Source organism: Tauraco erythrolophus, unplaced genomic scaffold, assembly GCF_009769465.1.
Source record: "Tauraco erythrolophus isolate bTauEry1 unplaced genomic scaffold, bTauEry1.pri scaffold_60_arrow_ctg1, whole genome shotgun sequence".
NCBI classification, from domain to species: Eukaryota; Metazoa; Chordata; class Aves; order Musophagiformes; family Musophagidae; genus Tauraco; species Tauraco erythrolophus.
The window spans coordinates 272,265-287,692 of record NW_028238628.1 but is presented as its reverse complement, the minus strand read 5'-3'; positions in this window follow the sequence as shown (position 1 = coordinate 287,692).

Sequence of the window (15,428 nt, the reverse complement as noted above, 5' to 3'; positions counted from 1 at the left end):
AAAATAGGTGGTTTTCCCCCTTTCTGTCCTCCCAAGACTTTCTCAGGCTTCGGAATGCCACGAGTAACCCGCACAGCTCCTTCTTTTCTCCTCCTCAAATACTTAGAATAATAATAAAAAAAACTCCCTTTCTCGTGATTTTTTCTTCTCCCTGAGCATGTTCCTTTGGAAGCCGAAAAAAAAAAAAAAAAAAAAGTGGGATTTTGTATTGTCAATTTGGGGATTTCGGCGTTAACTGGCAAGTGCCTAAAGCGGAGTCTTCCTCGGGGACAGCGACAAATGAGCGGAAATAGGGGGTGGGGGGTGTCTGGGGGTGGGTTTGCGTCTGCTGAGCTGGGGGGAAAAAGTTAAATTGGGGGATGGGTAAAATTTTGCTCTTGGGGACCTCTGAGGGTAACACAAGGAGATTTCTCTTAAAAAAAATTTCTAAAGGATTTTTTTTTCCGATATAGCGTGTGTTGGGGTGAGGATTCATCCTGCTCCGCGGGTGGGGGGAGACTGGAGGCTCGAACAGAGTGAAAATATATATTTTTAAATCTCTTTTAGCTTTATTTTCGGGTGTTGGAAGAGGTTCGGTGTTTAGGTGGGAAGCTCGTTTGCCTGATTCAGGCAAATTTCGGTAGGGGCGAGGGTGGTGGTGGGGTGATGCTGGTCGGAGTCATCAGCCCCCACAGGGTCCCATCCTGCCCCCTCGCCCCAACCCCACCCTGCCTTGGTGCTGCCAGACCCGAGTGGGGCGGCGGTGACCCACGCGGGGACAGGGACCCACTCAGGTGAGGGTCCCCCCGGCTTCGAGGCCAGGATGCTGCCCCCCTACCCCGCCTCGGGACTGAGGGCTCCTGGGGGGCCCTTCCCCGCAGCCCCCACCCCTTTCCAGCGCGCTTGGGAGGCAGAGTGAGAGGGAGGAGAAGCGCAGCCGCGCGCGGGGTTTGTTTCTCCCCAAAATTCGCTGAAAGTCCGTGGGAAAATCAAAACTAAGTTCGTTGGAGCATGTTGCAGAGGTAAAACTGGGGCCAAGCAGAGTCTGTGCCACGCATCCCTCCTTCCCTTCCTCTTTTTAACCCTCCACCCCTCTCTTCTCTCCATCCCTCCCTTCTCTCCATCCCTCCCTTCTCTCCATCCCTCCCTTCTCTCCATCCCTCCTTCTCTCCATCCCTCCTTCTCTCCATCCCTCCTTTCCTCCATCTCTCCCTCCATGACTCCTTCTCTCCACTCCTCTTTCTCTCCATCCCTCTCTCCTCCCTTCCCTCCCTCCCTGTATCTATCCGTGCATCCACCTATACGCAATTACTGCACATCCTATACCGATCCCCCCCATATATATCCATACCGAAGACCCTCCCTCCCAGTCCTCTCCAGTACCTCCTCCCCGCTGTGGTTCTGTCTCTTCCTGTACATCTATCCTGAAAATAAAACCAAATTTCCAGCGCTGCCTGGGAGGGACGCTGAAGCCCTCAGAGATGCTTCACGCTTTATCTACTTTCCAATTAATTCAAGGTTACTCCTTTTGCTTTAAAAAAAAAGTCAAAACACTGCAAGAAAACACCCCAAAAGAGCCACTTATCAAATCTTTCTGCAAAATAACCGCAGAAATCACGGATCCTGCTTTATATTTCGTCTTCCCGCAGCTCAGTTTGAAAGTCCGATGGCAGATTGTGCCTTTCCGAAGATTAATAAATAATTACGTCCTTTAAATAACGCCTGGGGACATTCGGGCTCCTCAACTCTTCAGGACGGTATTTAGCCCCTACTCTTCCTCGCAGGTCAAGGGCAGAGCCAAAATCTTCCCAACCCGCTCTCAAGGATTTAATTCTGCTGCTGAATATTCACCAGGTGGGAAATTAGGGGAAGAGAAAGGAGGAATTTAACTGATATTTCAGCAGGAGCGCGTGGAACGGGAAGTGGGAAGTTGAGGAGCGTGTTGGGGATGGGAAAGAAAGTGGTTGGGTGGCTTCTGCGGGGGTTACCTCATATTATATTAATCTTACGTAATATCATTTTATTGTATGTAAATATACCTTGTGAGTCGGAGACCTCCTAGAGCTATTTACGGAGGAAAAAAAAAAGTCAAAAAAGCCCCATAAAATGTCTGTTGGGGACCAATCTCCTCCGGTTTCTTCTCTCCAGTTTGTTTTTTTGGTAACAGCACCTGAAAGTCGAAGGGTAAAATGATCGAGTTTTGGAAAAATCCCGGCTATAAATCACTTTTTATCTCCGCAGATCAATAGATTCGCTATCTAAGAAAGAAAGAAATGAAGCTGGGTTTGGGTATTTGAATAAAAAATGTGCTGAAATTTGGTGGAAGAAAGCGATTTTCCCTGAGTGTCATCCCCGCTATTGCTTTGACATCTTCAGTTAATTCCTCCTCTTCTTTCCTTTCATCCCTTGAGCAGAAACAGTGAAAAACAACGCGGAAAAAGACTAATTTTTAAAAATTGTGGGCAAGAAACATTTCCCTCGGTAGTTTACAAAGCTTTTTTAAAACCAGCTCCTTTCCCGACTTGGAGGCGAAGCCGGAGCGAGGAGGGCAAAGTCCTGGCCGGGTCCCTTCTGCATTGTCCTGGGGTCTGATTTTTGTTTGTTTGTTTGTTTGTTTTCCACGAAATCGGGCATTTTTCCAGCTACTCGTAAGCACCGGGATTAATTCCCCACTGAGCTGCTCTTGCATTAACCCGCTTCCCATTGCAAGTTGCCAACCACACAAATACCAGTTACCGGCCTGTATCAGCTCCAAATATTTACGGGTAAAATTGCTTTTATTTCTTTACTTTTTTCCCTTCAAATTCCACCTAAATATTTCCACCGTATTTTTCCAGCCGTGCTTTGAGGTTATTGCAGACTCCGGGGTTTGCTCCTTCTTGCAAAGTTTATTATTATTATTTTTTTTCTGCGAAGACTCCAGGGATGTGCCACGCACCTGGGAAAAGCACCGGGATTTGGGGAGGATTTGATGTTTTCAGTAAAAAAAAAGAACACATGGGAGTTTTTGATGTAGACGCAAACTGGATAGTGAAGACTAAAAATAATAAAACCAAAATAAGATTAAACCGCCCGTTCTATGTCGTGAGCGTAGATTTAGGAGGCGAAATACACAAATTCACTTCTCGCCCGAATTAATTTTTATTACGAATTCATTTTTCACCTGAATTCATTTTTACAGTCGGACCGGATTAAGGTAAGAAAACTACTCGCTGTTCGGAGCTTCCCACGGGCTGGAGCGATCCTAAATCAAACCACGATATAAAAAGGTGTTTTAGGGTATTTTTTTTGTTTCTACCTTGCCTTTGCTGGCCCACGGCCACTCCAGGGTGGCCACCAGCCCGGGCGCTTTGCACCCATCCTTCACCTCACGGTAAAGCCGATGGGGGAGAAGAGAAGAATTACCGCCACTAAGGAGGTCAAATGTGCAAAACTGCCATTTTTTTTTCCGGGAAAATAAATAAAAAATAAAGAGGACAGACCAAACCTCAGGTTTTACCCCACCCCAGAGCCCTTTGGAGGGTGGAAGATGCTCTGGGCTCAAGCCCAGGGTGCTTCTGCCTCCTCCACCCCAGAGATGGGCAGAGACACTGGCTCTGGAGAGGTTATTCACCCCAAAAATACCCCTTGACATAACCTCCCTCCAAAAAAAAATACCCCAAATCCTGCATCTCCCAGGAATTTAATGGTGAACAACCCGTCCCGATCGCTCTTCGTTCCGTGGCAGGAAGAATTTTCACGAAGGATAAATTAAACAATTTAAAGATGATTTGTTCCTCTTTTCCTGCTCATGTACACGCAGCCAGAGATGGAAGGATAAAGGGATCTATGCCCACACAGATGCGCATATATATATATATTTAGGGCGATGCCTGTGGTTATCTACATATATATATGCATATTTGCATGCAGATATGGATAAATGGTTGGGGGGAATTTAATTAAGAGTTATCAAGGTGGTTTAATCGGCTGCCCTGGATTAGCTGGAGCAATGCTGTGAGTTTGGGGGATACTCGGTGGGTTTTTTTTTGCGAATTTGGGAATTCTGAGGCAGTTTTTTGGTGCAGGCAGAGGCTGCTGAAGGTGAAAAATGCGGTTAGTTCCTTGTAAATTCTGTGGTGCATTGCGGCCTCTTTGGAGGAGAAAAGGAAAGAGGAGAGGGGGAGAAATGGGAGAAAGAGGGAGTGAGAGTGAGAAGAAGGAAGAGAAGAGAGAAGAGAAGAGAAGAGAAGAGAAGAGAAGAGAAGAGAAGAGAAGAGAAGAGAAGAGAAGAGAAGAGAAGAGAAGAGAAGAGAAGAGAAGAATGAGAGAAAAGATAACAAAAAAGATAATAAAAGAGAAAATAAAAGAGAAAAGAAAATAAAAGAAAAAGAAAATAAACTGCGATTTTAATCTCTTTTTTTTTTTTTTTAAGGCAATTGAGCTCAAGCGAAGCCAAGAGAAACAAGAGGAAAAATTTTACTGGCAAAACTCCACCTTTGGATAATTGCAACTATTCTTCTCTTCCCAACGGTGGCGGCTTTTGATGTTCTTCGTCCTTTGCTTCTTCGTGATGCATTTTGCCATTTGCCCATATTGAGCCAAACGTGGTCCAAGGACCTGCAGAGTGAACCACCAAGTCCTGGGGCTGCCGAGGGGTTGGTACGGTTCCATCTCAGGGTGCCAGTAGGGTGGTCGGTGCCGTGAACCCGAGCCCCTGCCGTGGGCACCTTGTGCCTTCATGAAACGTGTCCTGCTCCTGGAAACCTCTTCCAGCTCCCACATTTTTGGTCTTCTCCACCTGGATGAGGATGAGTAGGAAGTGCAGCCTCGAGGTCTCTTGTTGCTGCAACCTCCCCCTGCCCTGGCCCCTCCATCTGAGTTTCTCCCACGCTCAGGGCTGGGCTGTAGGTGTACCTAACAGTCTCCAGTGAGAGCTCATCTTTCTCTTCTTCCCCTGTTCCAACCCCAAATTTGGGGCAGACCATCCTCTTTGTCCATTTTAGGCCAAAGTTTGCTCAAGTCTCAGCATCCCACCCAGTCCCCCTGGGACAATGAAGCTGTCCCCACCGTCCTCCATGGGGGACAACAAGGAGTTGCTCATGGTCCCCAGACAATGGGGAAGTGCCAGCAGCCCCCAGGGGTCAGAGCAACCTCCTGTCGCCCAGAACAATGGGGACATCTCCACCCTCCCAAAAACAATCGGATCAGCCTGTAGCCAGGACCTGGCCACATGTGGCCTCTTCCGTGCTGGTGGCATGTGTCCTCTGTCCTCCTCTTGGCCTTGTGGTATTTGGGGTATGGGTCCATCATGGCTGATCCAGGACTGCTGGGGTGCAGGGACTATCTCAATCCATCTCTTTTTATTGTCCCCGGGCCACCTCCTCATGCCAGCATTGAGTGGCATGTTCTGCTTGTGTTGTCTTAGTTGTCCTGTCTTCCTTGGGACACCAAAGTGGAGAGATCATCCCCAAAAAAGCTTCTGCAGCCCATCCAGCTGCAGGAACCTGTGTGTTTCCCACAAAAAGTGCATTTCCCTTCTCCTTGTCTGTCCATCTCACCCTGGATGAAATCCCAGCTGACACCGGGAGAGGAAAAGTGTCACCTCCAGGGACAACAGACCTTTGTCTCTTGGCCAAGGGGACAGTCTGGGATGCAGCAACGACCAAGACACACATTCCCATTCCCTCCTGGTAGAGAACCATGACACGGAGCTGCATGGTGGTAACCTCCAAGCTCAGCCCAGGCACGGCCTGAACCCAAATCTTCATTTTTTTTTATTAGCGGTCACCCCACAGGAGCACGTATCTTTGTGTCCATCCTCCCATCCATCCATCCATCCATCCATCCATCCATCCATCCATCCATCCATCCATCCATCGTCCTACTCGTGCTCACACACCTCTGCAGCACACCCGCGTGCAAACGTACGCCCACAGAAACATTGATTTGCACACACACACGTGCAGAAGCACACATGGTCCATATAGATGCACGATGGGATGGTCACCAAGACGTCCCTGCGATGGGATGGGTCAGAATGGGGAAATGAGAAGCTGCGTTTCTTCCAGGATTTTTTTTTTTTTTTTTTAGCAAAACCGTGGTGTAACTCGGGGCCTGATCCTGCCCTTACTAGGACTCAGCATCACTCGTTTCCTCATGGAGTTTTTTTTTTTTTTCCAGCTTCTGGCCTCTCCTTACCTTTGGGTTTGAGAGGAGCTGAGTGGTGTCATGGGGGAATCCCAGGATCTGGGGTGTCGGCAGGAGGTTGGGGAGGCAAAGCGGATCCTCCCGGCGCTAATTAAGTGCGATTAACACGTTAATTGAGCATCACGGTGTGCTAATGGACTTGGGGGATGAGGGGAGAAGTGGGGGAGCCACGCTTTTGGGTGTCTGGCACAGATTTTACGCTTTAATTAACGGGAAAGATGCTCTGGGCGACGCTTTTAAACCGACACTGAAATCCAGACGCTCTGAAATGCCCCCAAAAAAAAAAATCAGCGACTGGCAGAGAATAATTACACTGGGTCGGGCAGTCCCGGGTGATCTGAGCAACAATTCTGTTTCCCCCTCCTGCCTCTCCTAACTGAAAAAAAAACAAAAACAAAACCAAAAATTTTAAATAATTAAGTGTCTGGGCTTAAATCCGGCCAAATCCACCTCCCACCCGACCAGAGGGGATGAGTTACGGGGAGGCACCGTCCCCACTTCATTTTATTCCCTTTTTCTCCACTTTGGTTGTTTTTTTTTTTTAGGTTTTTATTGAGCGAGATTTTTTTTTTTTTTCCCAGCAAAGGCCTAATTTTTCTCATGTTTCCTGAGCTTTCAGGCTCCCCCTAACCCTTCCTCTCCACCCTATTTCTCCCCATCTTCGCTCACAGCATCCCCCAAAGACGGGGAACACCGTGGGGCTCAACCCCTTCTAAGGCATTTTCCTTCCAATGTTTAAACCAAGTTGATAATTTAACCGTTTTTTTCTTATTTTCTTTCATTTTTAAATTTATTTTATTTATTTATTTATTTTTCAAATTTATTTTTTAAAAAATAATTTATTTTTAAAATTTAATTTGAAATTAATTTAATCCAAATCTGTTATTTCCTGAACTGCAGGATAAGCCGCGGAATATCGTGGGAAATGGACGCTCCCAAAAACCCACTCGCCCGCACTTTAGGCTCCGGAATTGCAGGAAAATGGGATGAAAATGGGCAAAAATGGGGAAGTCATCACCCTCTCATGTCCGACCACACAGGGTCCTGGAGGGTTTTTCCTTCCAGTGCTCGGTGCAGGTCATTTCTGCAGACTTTATGTAAAAAAAAATAAAAATCATGAACAAGTTAAATCACTTTCTCGGAGAGAACATTAAAAAAAGCACGAACAAGCCCGAAAATCTCGGATTTTGATAAGTTTTCTCCCCTTTCTTTTCCCTTTTAACTTCCAGATAAGTTATCTGACGGACAAAGAAGTACTGAAGGGTAAAAACACCGAAAATAAGAAACTCTGGTTTAAAACGAGGAAAAATAAATTCTTGAAAAAGTCCTTGATGCTTAAAGTTGTGGTTTTCTGGAAGGACACAAACCGCAGCAACTCTGAAGGAAAACCGGTTAGAATTCTTGTCGGGGTATATTTTTTTCTGTTCTTCCTTCGGGAATTTCAATTCAGGAGCCAATCTTGGAAATATCTCCTCCTGAGTGAACACATACCTTCTCATTCAGGCATTTATTTTTTATTTTTTTCTTCCTGATTTAAATACCTATTAATTTAGGAAAGCGAAGCACTGATAGAAAAAAAAAATAATTTAAAAAAAGTCGATCATTATCAGTCGCGAAACCGCAGCGCCGGTCTTTGAACTGCTAATAATTTATTTGAGGAAGGAAATCGTTTCTTCGGGCTTTATTTTCTTTTCCCTGTAAGTGCTCGAGTCTTTCCTTTCACCTCCCCATGGCTTTTAAATCCCAGAGATGGGCTATTTTCGAGGCGGGGGGGGGGGGAGGATTATGGGTCTATTTGGGGTTTTCCTAAGCGGAAAAAAAAAATTAAAAATCAATTAAAAATCAAAAATAATCATAAGCAAAAGGCAGGAAAACAGCCCAGGACGGGTGGTTCGGTGCCAACTCGCTCCCGTGGGAATGGGAAGAGATTTCCATGATGATTCGTGCATGTCTTAACTCGGAGCCTTCCCGGTGACCTATGACTAATGCGATGAGCGCTTCCAGGCTCAGCCGACTGGGATAGATTTTTTTTTTGGGGGGTGGGTTTATCTCTGCACCCCCCCCCGCCGCAGAGCATCCTTATTTTTTTCCCGGAAAAAAAAAAAAAAATCGCATTTTAGGGGGATGGGAAGCGCCCAAAAGCCGCGGAAATAGCGCCTTTCTCAGGTAGGCACCGCGCGGGGAGGTGGGAGGGGGGGGGGGGGCGGAGAGGTGATGGAGAATCCGCAGCTGCGCGGATGTTCGCACAGACCCAGTTCCCTCGTTTTTTGCCCCAAACAACGCGCACGCACTTCCCTTCCGCCCCCCCGTCTCTAAATAAAAAAACGTAGAAGAAAACAATATATTTTGTAATATTTTTAAATTTATTTGTTTATTTACTCTTCCCTTCCCACCCCCCCGCCTCTAAATAAAAAATGTAGAAGAAAATAATATATATATTTAAAATATTATTTATTTAAGAAAAGGAAAAAAAGCAAAAAGCTCAATCTCACTTTTTCTATTCTCACTTTTTTTTTTTTTTCTCTCTTTCCTGGCGATCAGGTATTTTCTATAATATCAAAATTCTGTTACAGGGGTTGGTGCCATTTTGGGCTCAAGCTGGTGGGAAACGTCGCTGAGTTTGTCACCTCAGTGTCACGCCATTGTCCGTGTAACTGGGTGGGATTTTTTTGGGGGGTGTAGAGATGATCCGAGTACATCCCATCTTCTGTGTCCCTCGGAGATGGGTGTGTCTCACCCATCGCCCAACTCCTCGTGTTCCTGTTGTGTTTCTGGCCTTTCTCCTCTCCTGATGACTCCACCACGCTATTCAAATTCATCGTCTGCACCAATCTGGAGCTCTCCCAGTGAAAAATGAGACATTCCCCTCCCAGGTAGGTGAGACTCCAGTTGAGGTTGCAACCTCCAGCTCCAGAAACCATTGGCATGTGCTTCAAATGTATCCCAGGGCATGATCGATTTTGAGGAGATTCCTTGATTTACACTTAAAGCTACGAGGGAAGGACCCAGAGGAGGACAACGTACATGATGGGGGACCAAATGGGTTCAAGACGAGCAGGTCTGTTGTACAAATATATCCATTACAAGAATGACTTCAAAGGTGTCAGGGAATTTCGTTCTCTTTGGGAAACCCCCGTTTTCCTTATCGACGCACAGGTGTGCTGGAAGCAGGAGGTGGGAAGGAGGCACGGGGAGGAGAGGTGCAGGGGATAGGGCTTCCTTTCCCACGTGGGGCAAGAAATACTGCTTCTTCTGGAAGATCTGGTCCTCTCTGCAGCTTCAGAGGTGGTCACCTCCAGAGACCTGTTGTTCCCAGAATGTCCGGAAAGGTCTCTGAGAGAGAGAGGAGAAGATGGGAGGCAGGACCAGAGGGCTCATTTTGCAACCCTGATGATGTTGAAGCCCTTGTGAAGGTGTCCTCCAAGGAAATTGGGTTGCAGATACAAGTGTTGAGGTGATATTCAACATGGAAATGAATGGATGCATCTATTCCTGATGAGCTGGGTCATCGCACAAGGGGGTTTCATTCCCAGATGATAGTTTTTGGCAGAAATGTTCATTTTTATTGAAAATACTGAATTCCTCTTCAATGTAAAGTTGTTGGGCTTTTTAAATCTTGGGTGCTCTTTACAAACCCAGGAGTCTCCAAAGAAAATTACCAATGGAAATTAAAAGAAACGGGAGGTCCACCTAGGGCTGCCTGTCCGTTTGCCTATCTGACCATCCATCCATCCACCCATCTATCCACCACAGTGTGCACCATGTGCCAATGTGGACCTTGACCAGTCCAGATGTTCTCCATCACCGGTGCACGGTCAGAGAAAGGGGCCAGCAACATGCTGGCCCTCCAGGAACATCCTGTATTTGTTCTCTGGAATATTTTCCCAGCTTATATATTATATTTCCAGGATATTTTGTCTTTCTTGTCTGTGAGCTGAGGAGCCAGGCACCACACAAGTAGAACCGAGCCTTCCTCCTGCTCCCTGCGAGGAGGAGGACGTCTGAAGGCATCTGAACCCAACCAAGACCTCCTGGACACGCAACTGGGCTTGACCCTCTTGGTTTCCCACTGCCTCCAAGGCATCACGTAAGGATTTCATCCGCTTTCCAGTGCGGTTTCTTTGTTGGTTTTCCTTTACGTTGGCTGACAGCCTTTTATGGACTTTTAACTATTTTTATAAGAGGCCTTTTCCTCTCGTTTTAGTTATGTATTTTGCTTTTCCTCTAGCCGGAGGGGGTGGTTCAATAAATAATGGTAATGAGGCTCCGGTAATTGCTTTTGGATGTGCCTGCAGATGAAATCTTGGATAAATTATTTCTTGGTGGGAAGATTTCACTTGACTTTTCGTTGTTGTTCTTTTTCCCCTTTCTTCTTTCCCAGCTACCAAAAAAAACTGATTTCCTAAACAACAGCTACACCTCAGGGACTTTTGAGGGCTTTTTAAAAAACAACAACTTTACAATTTACCATCTTATAGAGTTGTTGTTTTTTTTTTCCCCCCCGTGCACTTTCCCAGTGCAAAGAGAGATTTATTCTGCCTGAAATGCCTCCGTCTCACAACAACCCTTTATGAAAAATCGCCGCCCTTACGAGATGTTCGGGCTCATTCTTTGCCTCCTAAATTTGTCAGGCGTAAATTCAACAAAATAAAACATGTCAACAGGAAGAGAAATGACTCGCGCTTCCATGAAATAGTCCTCTTGGTAGGAAAATGGTGCTTTTACTGGGTTTAAATGAAGTTCCCTCTTGACCTGGACTGAGGTTCTGCTTAAAAATTAATGGCTAGAGACGACTCCATATTATTAAAAAAATATTGCAGTCAAAAGGAATGTTTTTGGCAAAAATCAAAGCTGAGGGGAGAGCTGGAAAAGCAGGGTGCAGGGGATGGAAATGGCGGAGAGAGGAAAGTGGGACACAGTGGGATGGTTGAACGGCTGAAAACGCCCTGGGAGCCGTCGGAGAGGTTCGGCCGGATGCGAACGCGGAGGGTAACGGGATCGGCTGCTGTTGCATAAATTGATTAACAAAAGCTAAAAAAACCCACCCCGCTCACACCCACCCACCCATGACTAAATATGCCTTTGGTTGGCCAAGTTGAAGAAACCTTCTCACTCTGTCTCGCATGGTTAAAAATCTGTTTTCCAGTCAAACAAAGGATTTTTCCCATGACTCGCTGCCTCTGGAAATATTCCTCTCCCAGACCTTTCTCCCCTCCCCCAAATCCGCGTTTTTTTCCCCTTCTCTTGGACATTTTTGTCTTATTTATTTCCATCACTACAGCAAAACTTTCCGAGTCAGTAGGGAGAAAAATGGCAGCAAATGGCCAAGGGACTTCAAATCCAGGGATGTCATTTCCAAAAAGCTTGGAAAATCACCAGGGGAACAGTTTCAGAAGTGCCTGTTCATCTCAGGAGCTTCGAAAGCGCCCAAGCCAAGAAGGACTTGACTCTTTGGCCTCTAAATCGCTTAGACGTAAGGCAGAAAATGCCATCTCCCTTGCCTCCAAACCCGTTGTATTTCAGGACACAAAATTTGGGCAGGATCCTTTGAAAATTGCTCCCTGGGGAGATTGGGGGCAGGTGGGAAATGGGAGAGATGAGTCTGGGAGGGCAAAGCTCTCCATCCTCTTTCTGATTCCATCTCCTTTTCCTGCTGTGGTAAAAAAGCCTGCCTAGATAAGTCCCAACTCGTCTTGGGGGGCTCCCATTTACACGAGCTGGGACGAGCAGCGATGAGAGCAGCTACAGAAATAAAAGGTAAATTCCCTCCATAATCCCACAACTTAAAGCGGTTTATTCTTCAACGCACGGATGGATCATCCAGGTTAGCGCTAGAGCCAAAAGAAGGATTTCTCCTGGTTTTATTAAGCCAAGAACCAAACCCTGTGCACACACAGACTAACAAAAATGCTTCATTTTCCCCCACATGCACCCAAAATGTGGTCTCCTTTGCACACATCCATGACAGGTTTTGGATCCCCGGATACTATTCTGACTTTGAGATAATGAATTTATTAATTTCCATAAATGAAATGCTCAGCATGCCGCGTGCGAGGAGGGAAGTAAACCCAACCGAGCGCTGGCGTGTTTGCCAGCTCGTCCAACGCCCGTGCCCGGGATGGTGCTGGGCTGTGGAGCCAAACGATGGGAGCTTTCATCAGAGCATCTTGCTCGGGTCGGAGTGAGCTGAGCCCTGGCGTGGCTGGAAGCTCCAACTGCCAAGAAAAAGTCTTCCGTGGGCCAAATGTGTTGGTGGTGTAAGGCAAGCCTGGCTCCTTTGAAATGTTTGGGGCAGAGCCAATTTACACCCAGTTGGGTTTGGCCCATGGTTCATGTTTAGCAATAATGTTTTCAAAAACAAACACTGGGGAGGGAACTCGTGGGTATTTTTTGCCCCAGGGCATTGAATTTACCAGCATTAAAGGAAGCATTCCTCTTCCTTTTTCCCTTCCCTTCCCTTCCCTTCCCTTCCCTCTTTCTACCTTTCCCTTCTTTCTTTCACATCCTCAAGCCAGCGAAACGATCTTCCCATCCCAGTTCCTCGTTCCTCCAGGATTTCAGCACCCAATTCCCCAAGGCTTCCCCTGGCCCCAGCCCATCTCAGTGGGAATTAGGTGCCTGGTCCTCGGAGATCTCAGCAGCTGGACCATACCAGAGGTCACTGTCCAACCTCAGTCCCCACTTGGTTGGGATGCGATGGGATTAATGCCCACTGAGTTGGAAGATTTCACCCAAAACTAGAGTTTGGTTGAAGGGAATAGGTTGTAAGCCCCAAAAATCTCTGGGTCAGACATGGCCTCGTGCACACTCCTGCTCCCATGAATCACAGCGCTCGGCTCCGGGGAGTGGAACTGTACTCAGCATTTGCAACCGTGTGATTCATGGCAGTTGGTGGCTGCTCATACCCACGTGCAGCACATCGACCTTGAAACAACCTCTGCCAGGATGAGCCAGGCTCATCTTTTGGTTTGCAGAAACATTTGCTTTTGAAGTCTCCATCTGATGAGCCAAAAACAAGACAGAAAGAAAAGACATGGTGAAAGCCAGCGGTGGCTTTGGGTTTCAGATGTATGGGCACCCAGGCGTTTGCATGCTTGGCTTCAGCATCTAAAAGGGTCAGACCTGCTGTGTACCCAAAGTGCCACCATCGAGGACATCTTTGATCCCTCAAGAGGTCTTGGGACCTGAGTAAAACCCGCCACCACCAATGAAGTTATCCTAACCAGGGAACCACGATTTCACCCTGGTATTTTGGAGCTTGGGCATCAAAGCGTTACACGGTGCGCTTCCTCCCAGAACAAAACGCGCATTACTTGGCGTCATCGCGACGGATTAGGGTGACTAGAGTCGGCTGAGGGGACGGCAAAGAAAACTCACCCTTTTATCTGCCTGGAGAGGCGGGAGTCACCCGGCCGGTCACACACGAACCAGTTCTGCAGAGCTTCAAACCAGCCGCAGCAGCTGATGGCACCGGCCCAGCCAAGTGGAGGGTGTCTGGGATTTGGGACACCCTCAGCTTTGTGGTTTCTGAAGACATGGAAGAGATTTGGGCTGTTGCACGTTCAGCTCAGGGCAAAGACTTGCGGGGGGCTGTGAAGTTGGGTTTAACGAATCCCTCTTTGATGCTCAGCTCCTCTTTGGTCCCACATCTGCACGATGAGTCCCAACTGCAACTGGGGTTCTCCATTCTGTCCTACAAGGTTTGCTGCTGCAATGTTTCACGCACATTCAATGTCTTTTTTCCTCTCTAGGACCTGGAAAAGGGCAATAAATGGGATTTCTGGAAACTCAACACCTTTGGAGAGGCAAAGCCAGTTCAATCTGCCCCTGTCATCACGCCGGCATGAAACTCAGACCAGGGAGTTTTCTGTTTGCGTGCTGATGACACCACCCTTTAACTCCATGACTAAGCGCTGGAGATGAGCCATACCCGCTCGCACCTTGTTTCTTCCTGCCAAAGCACTGCACCTCGCTGCACTCGCTGGAGATGAGGATCATTCCACAGTGCACTACTGTATCCACCGCGTTTCATAAACCCCAAAATCAGGAAGGACCCGTCAACCTCTCTTGTTTGCTCAGCTCCCTCTTCGGGAATGTCCTCTGCTGTGCACTTCTGCAAAACCTGTCCCCCTCATTCCCTGGATCCGTCTCCTCCCACATCTGGGACAGACAGAGCTGCGTTTGCCGAGGGGAAGGGGAAAGAAGGGTTTATTTGTGGGATTTTTTTGCTCTCCTTGCTTTGCCCTACGAATTGCAAACCCAAAGTTGTGTATTGACAGGAGGGGACCATGCCTAGTGAGCTGGACATGTTTCCTAGCATTGCTCCATCTTTTCACCCAAATCCAAATTGATTCTCACATTATTTTAGCACATTCTTACCCAACAACGTCCTTTCTCAAGCGGTTATGCCAAGCAAGATGTTTGCTTTCTGGGCTGCGAGCAGCCACAGCTTCTGGAGAGCTTTGAGTTCTCAGCTCCACCTGCTCCGTTCATCTCTGGAAAGGGTTGGGAGCCCTCAACCATCTGGTTGCACCTTGCACACCACCTGGTGTGCTCATCGCTGGGTCTGCCATCAGCTTGCCAGCGGCCTCAGCCACATCCTTTCTCCTCCTGGTCCTCTAATTTCTTATTCTATAAAATAGAGATAACAGTTGTGACTTCTCTGGCAAAACACTTGGACAACTCCAGCTGAAAAGCTTTCTGACCACCGGTGCGTGCAGAAGAAGGTTTTACCTCTATCTGACAGGTAGATCTGGGATCGCAGGGAATTACACGGCTCTCAAGCATTTACTGAGCTGTTCTTAACCTCGTAAAAGCAAACCAAGCCCATGGATGAGGAGAAGACTCCTCACCTCAAGGCTCACTTCCACCAAAGCCAAGTGGTTGTTATCCTGAAGTTATGGTCAACAAGATGAGATGGGAACAAGTCACCCACTGGGTTATCTTGGCCTTAGCAGAAAGTTTTCCCCATGGAGATTTGTTTGAGCTGCTCTTCCAGCACTTGGGAGCCAACGTTCCCTGCGAGCAACGGATTTCAATGCCTCCCTTTTTGTAACAGCCAGGGCCGTATTTCATCCCCCGTCCCCAGAGATTCTGCACTAGAAAAATTTATAAGCCTGGAGGATCGTACTTAAGGATGAGCTAATGGAGGCCAGGGGTGCCTCTTCTGGGAAATGCTTTGGTGGTCTGATAAAAGCTGGAAAATATACCTATTTTGTCCATTTCAGCCATTCATCAAATAAAAGACCCCTGTTCCCCGG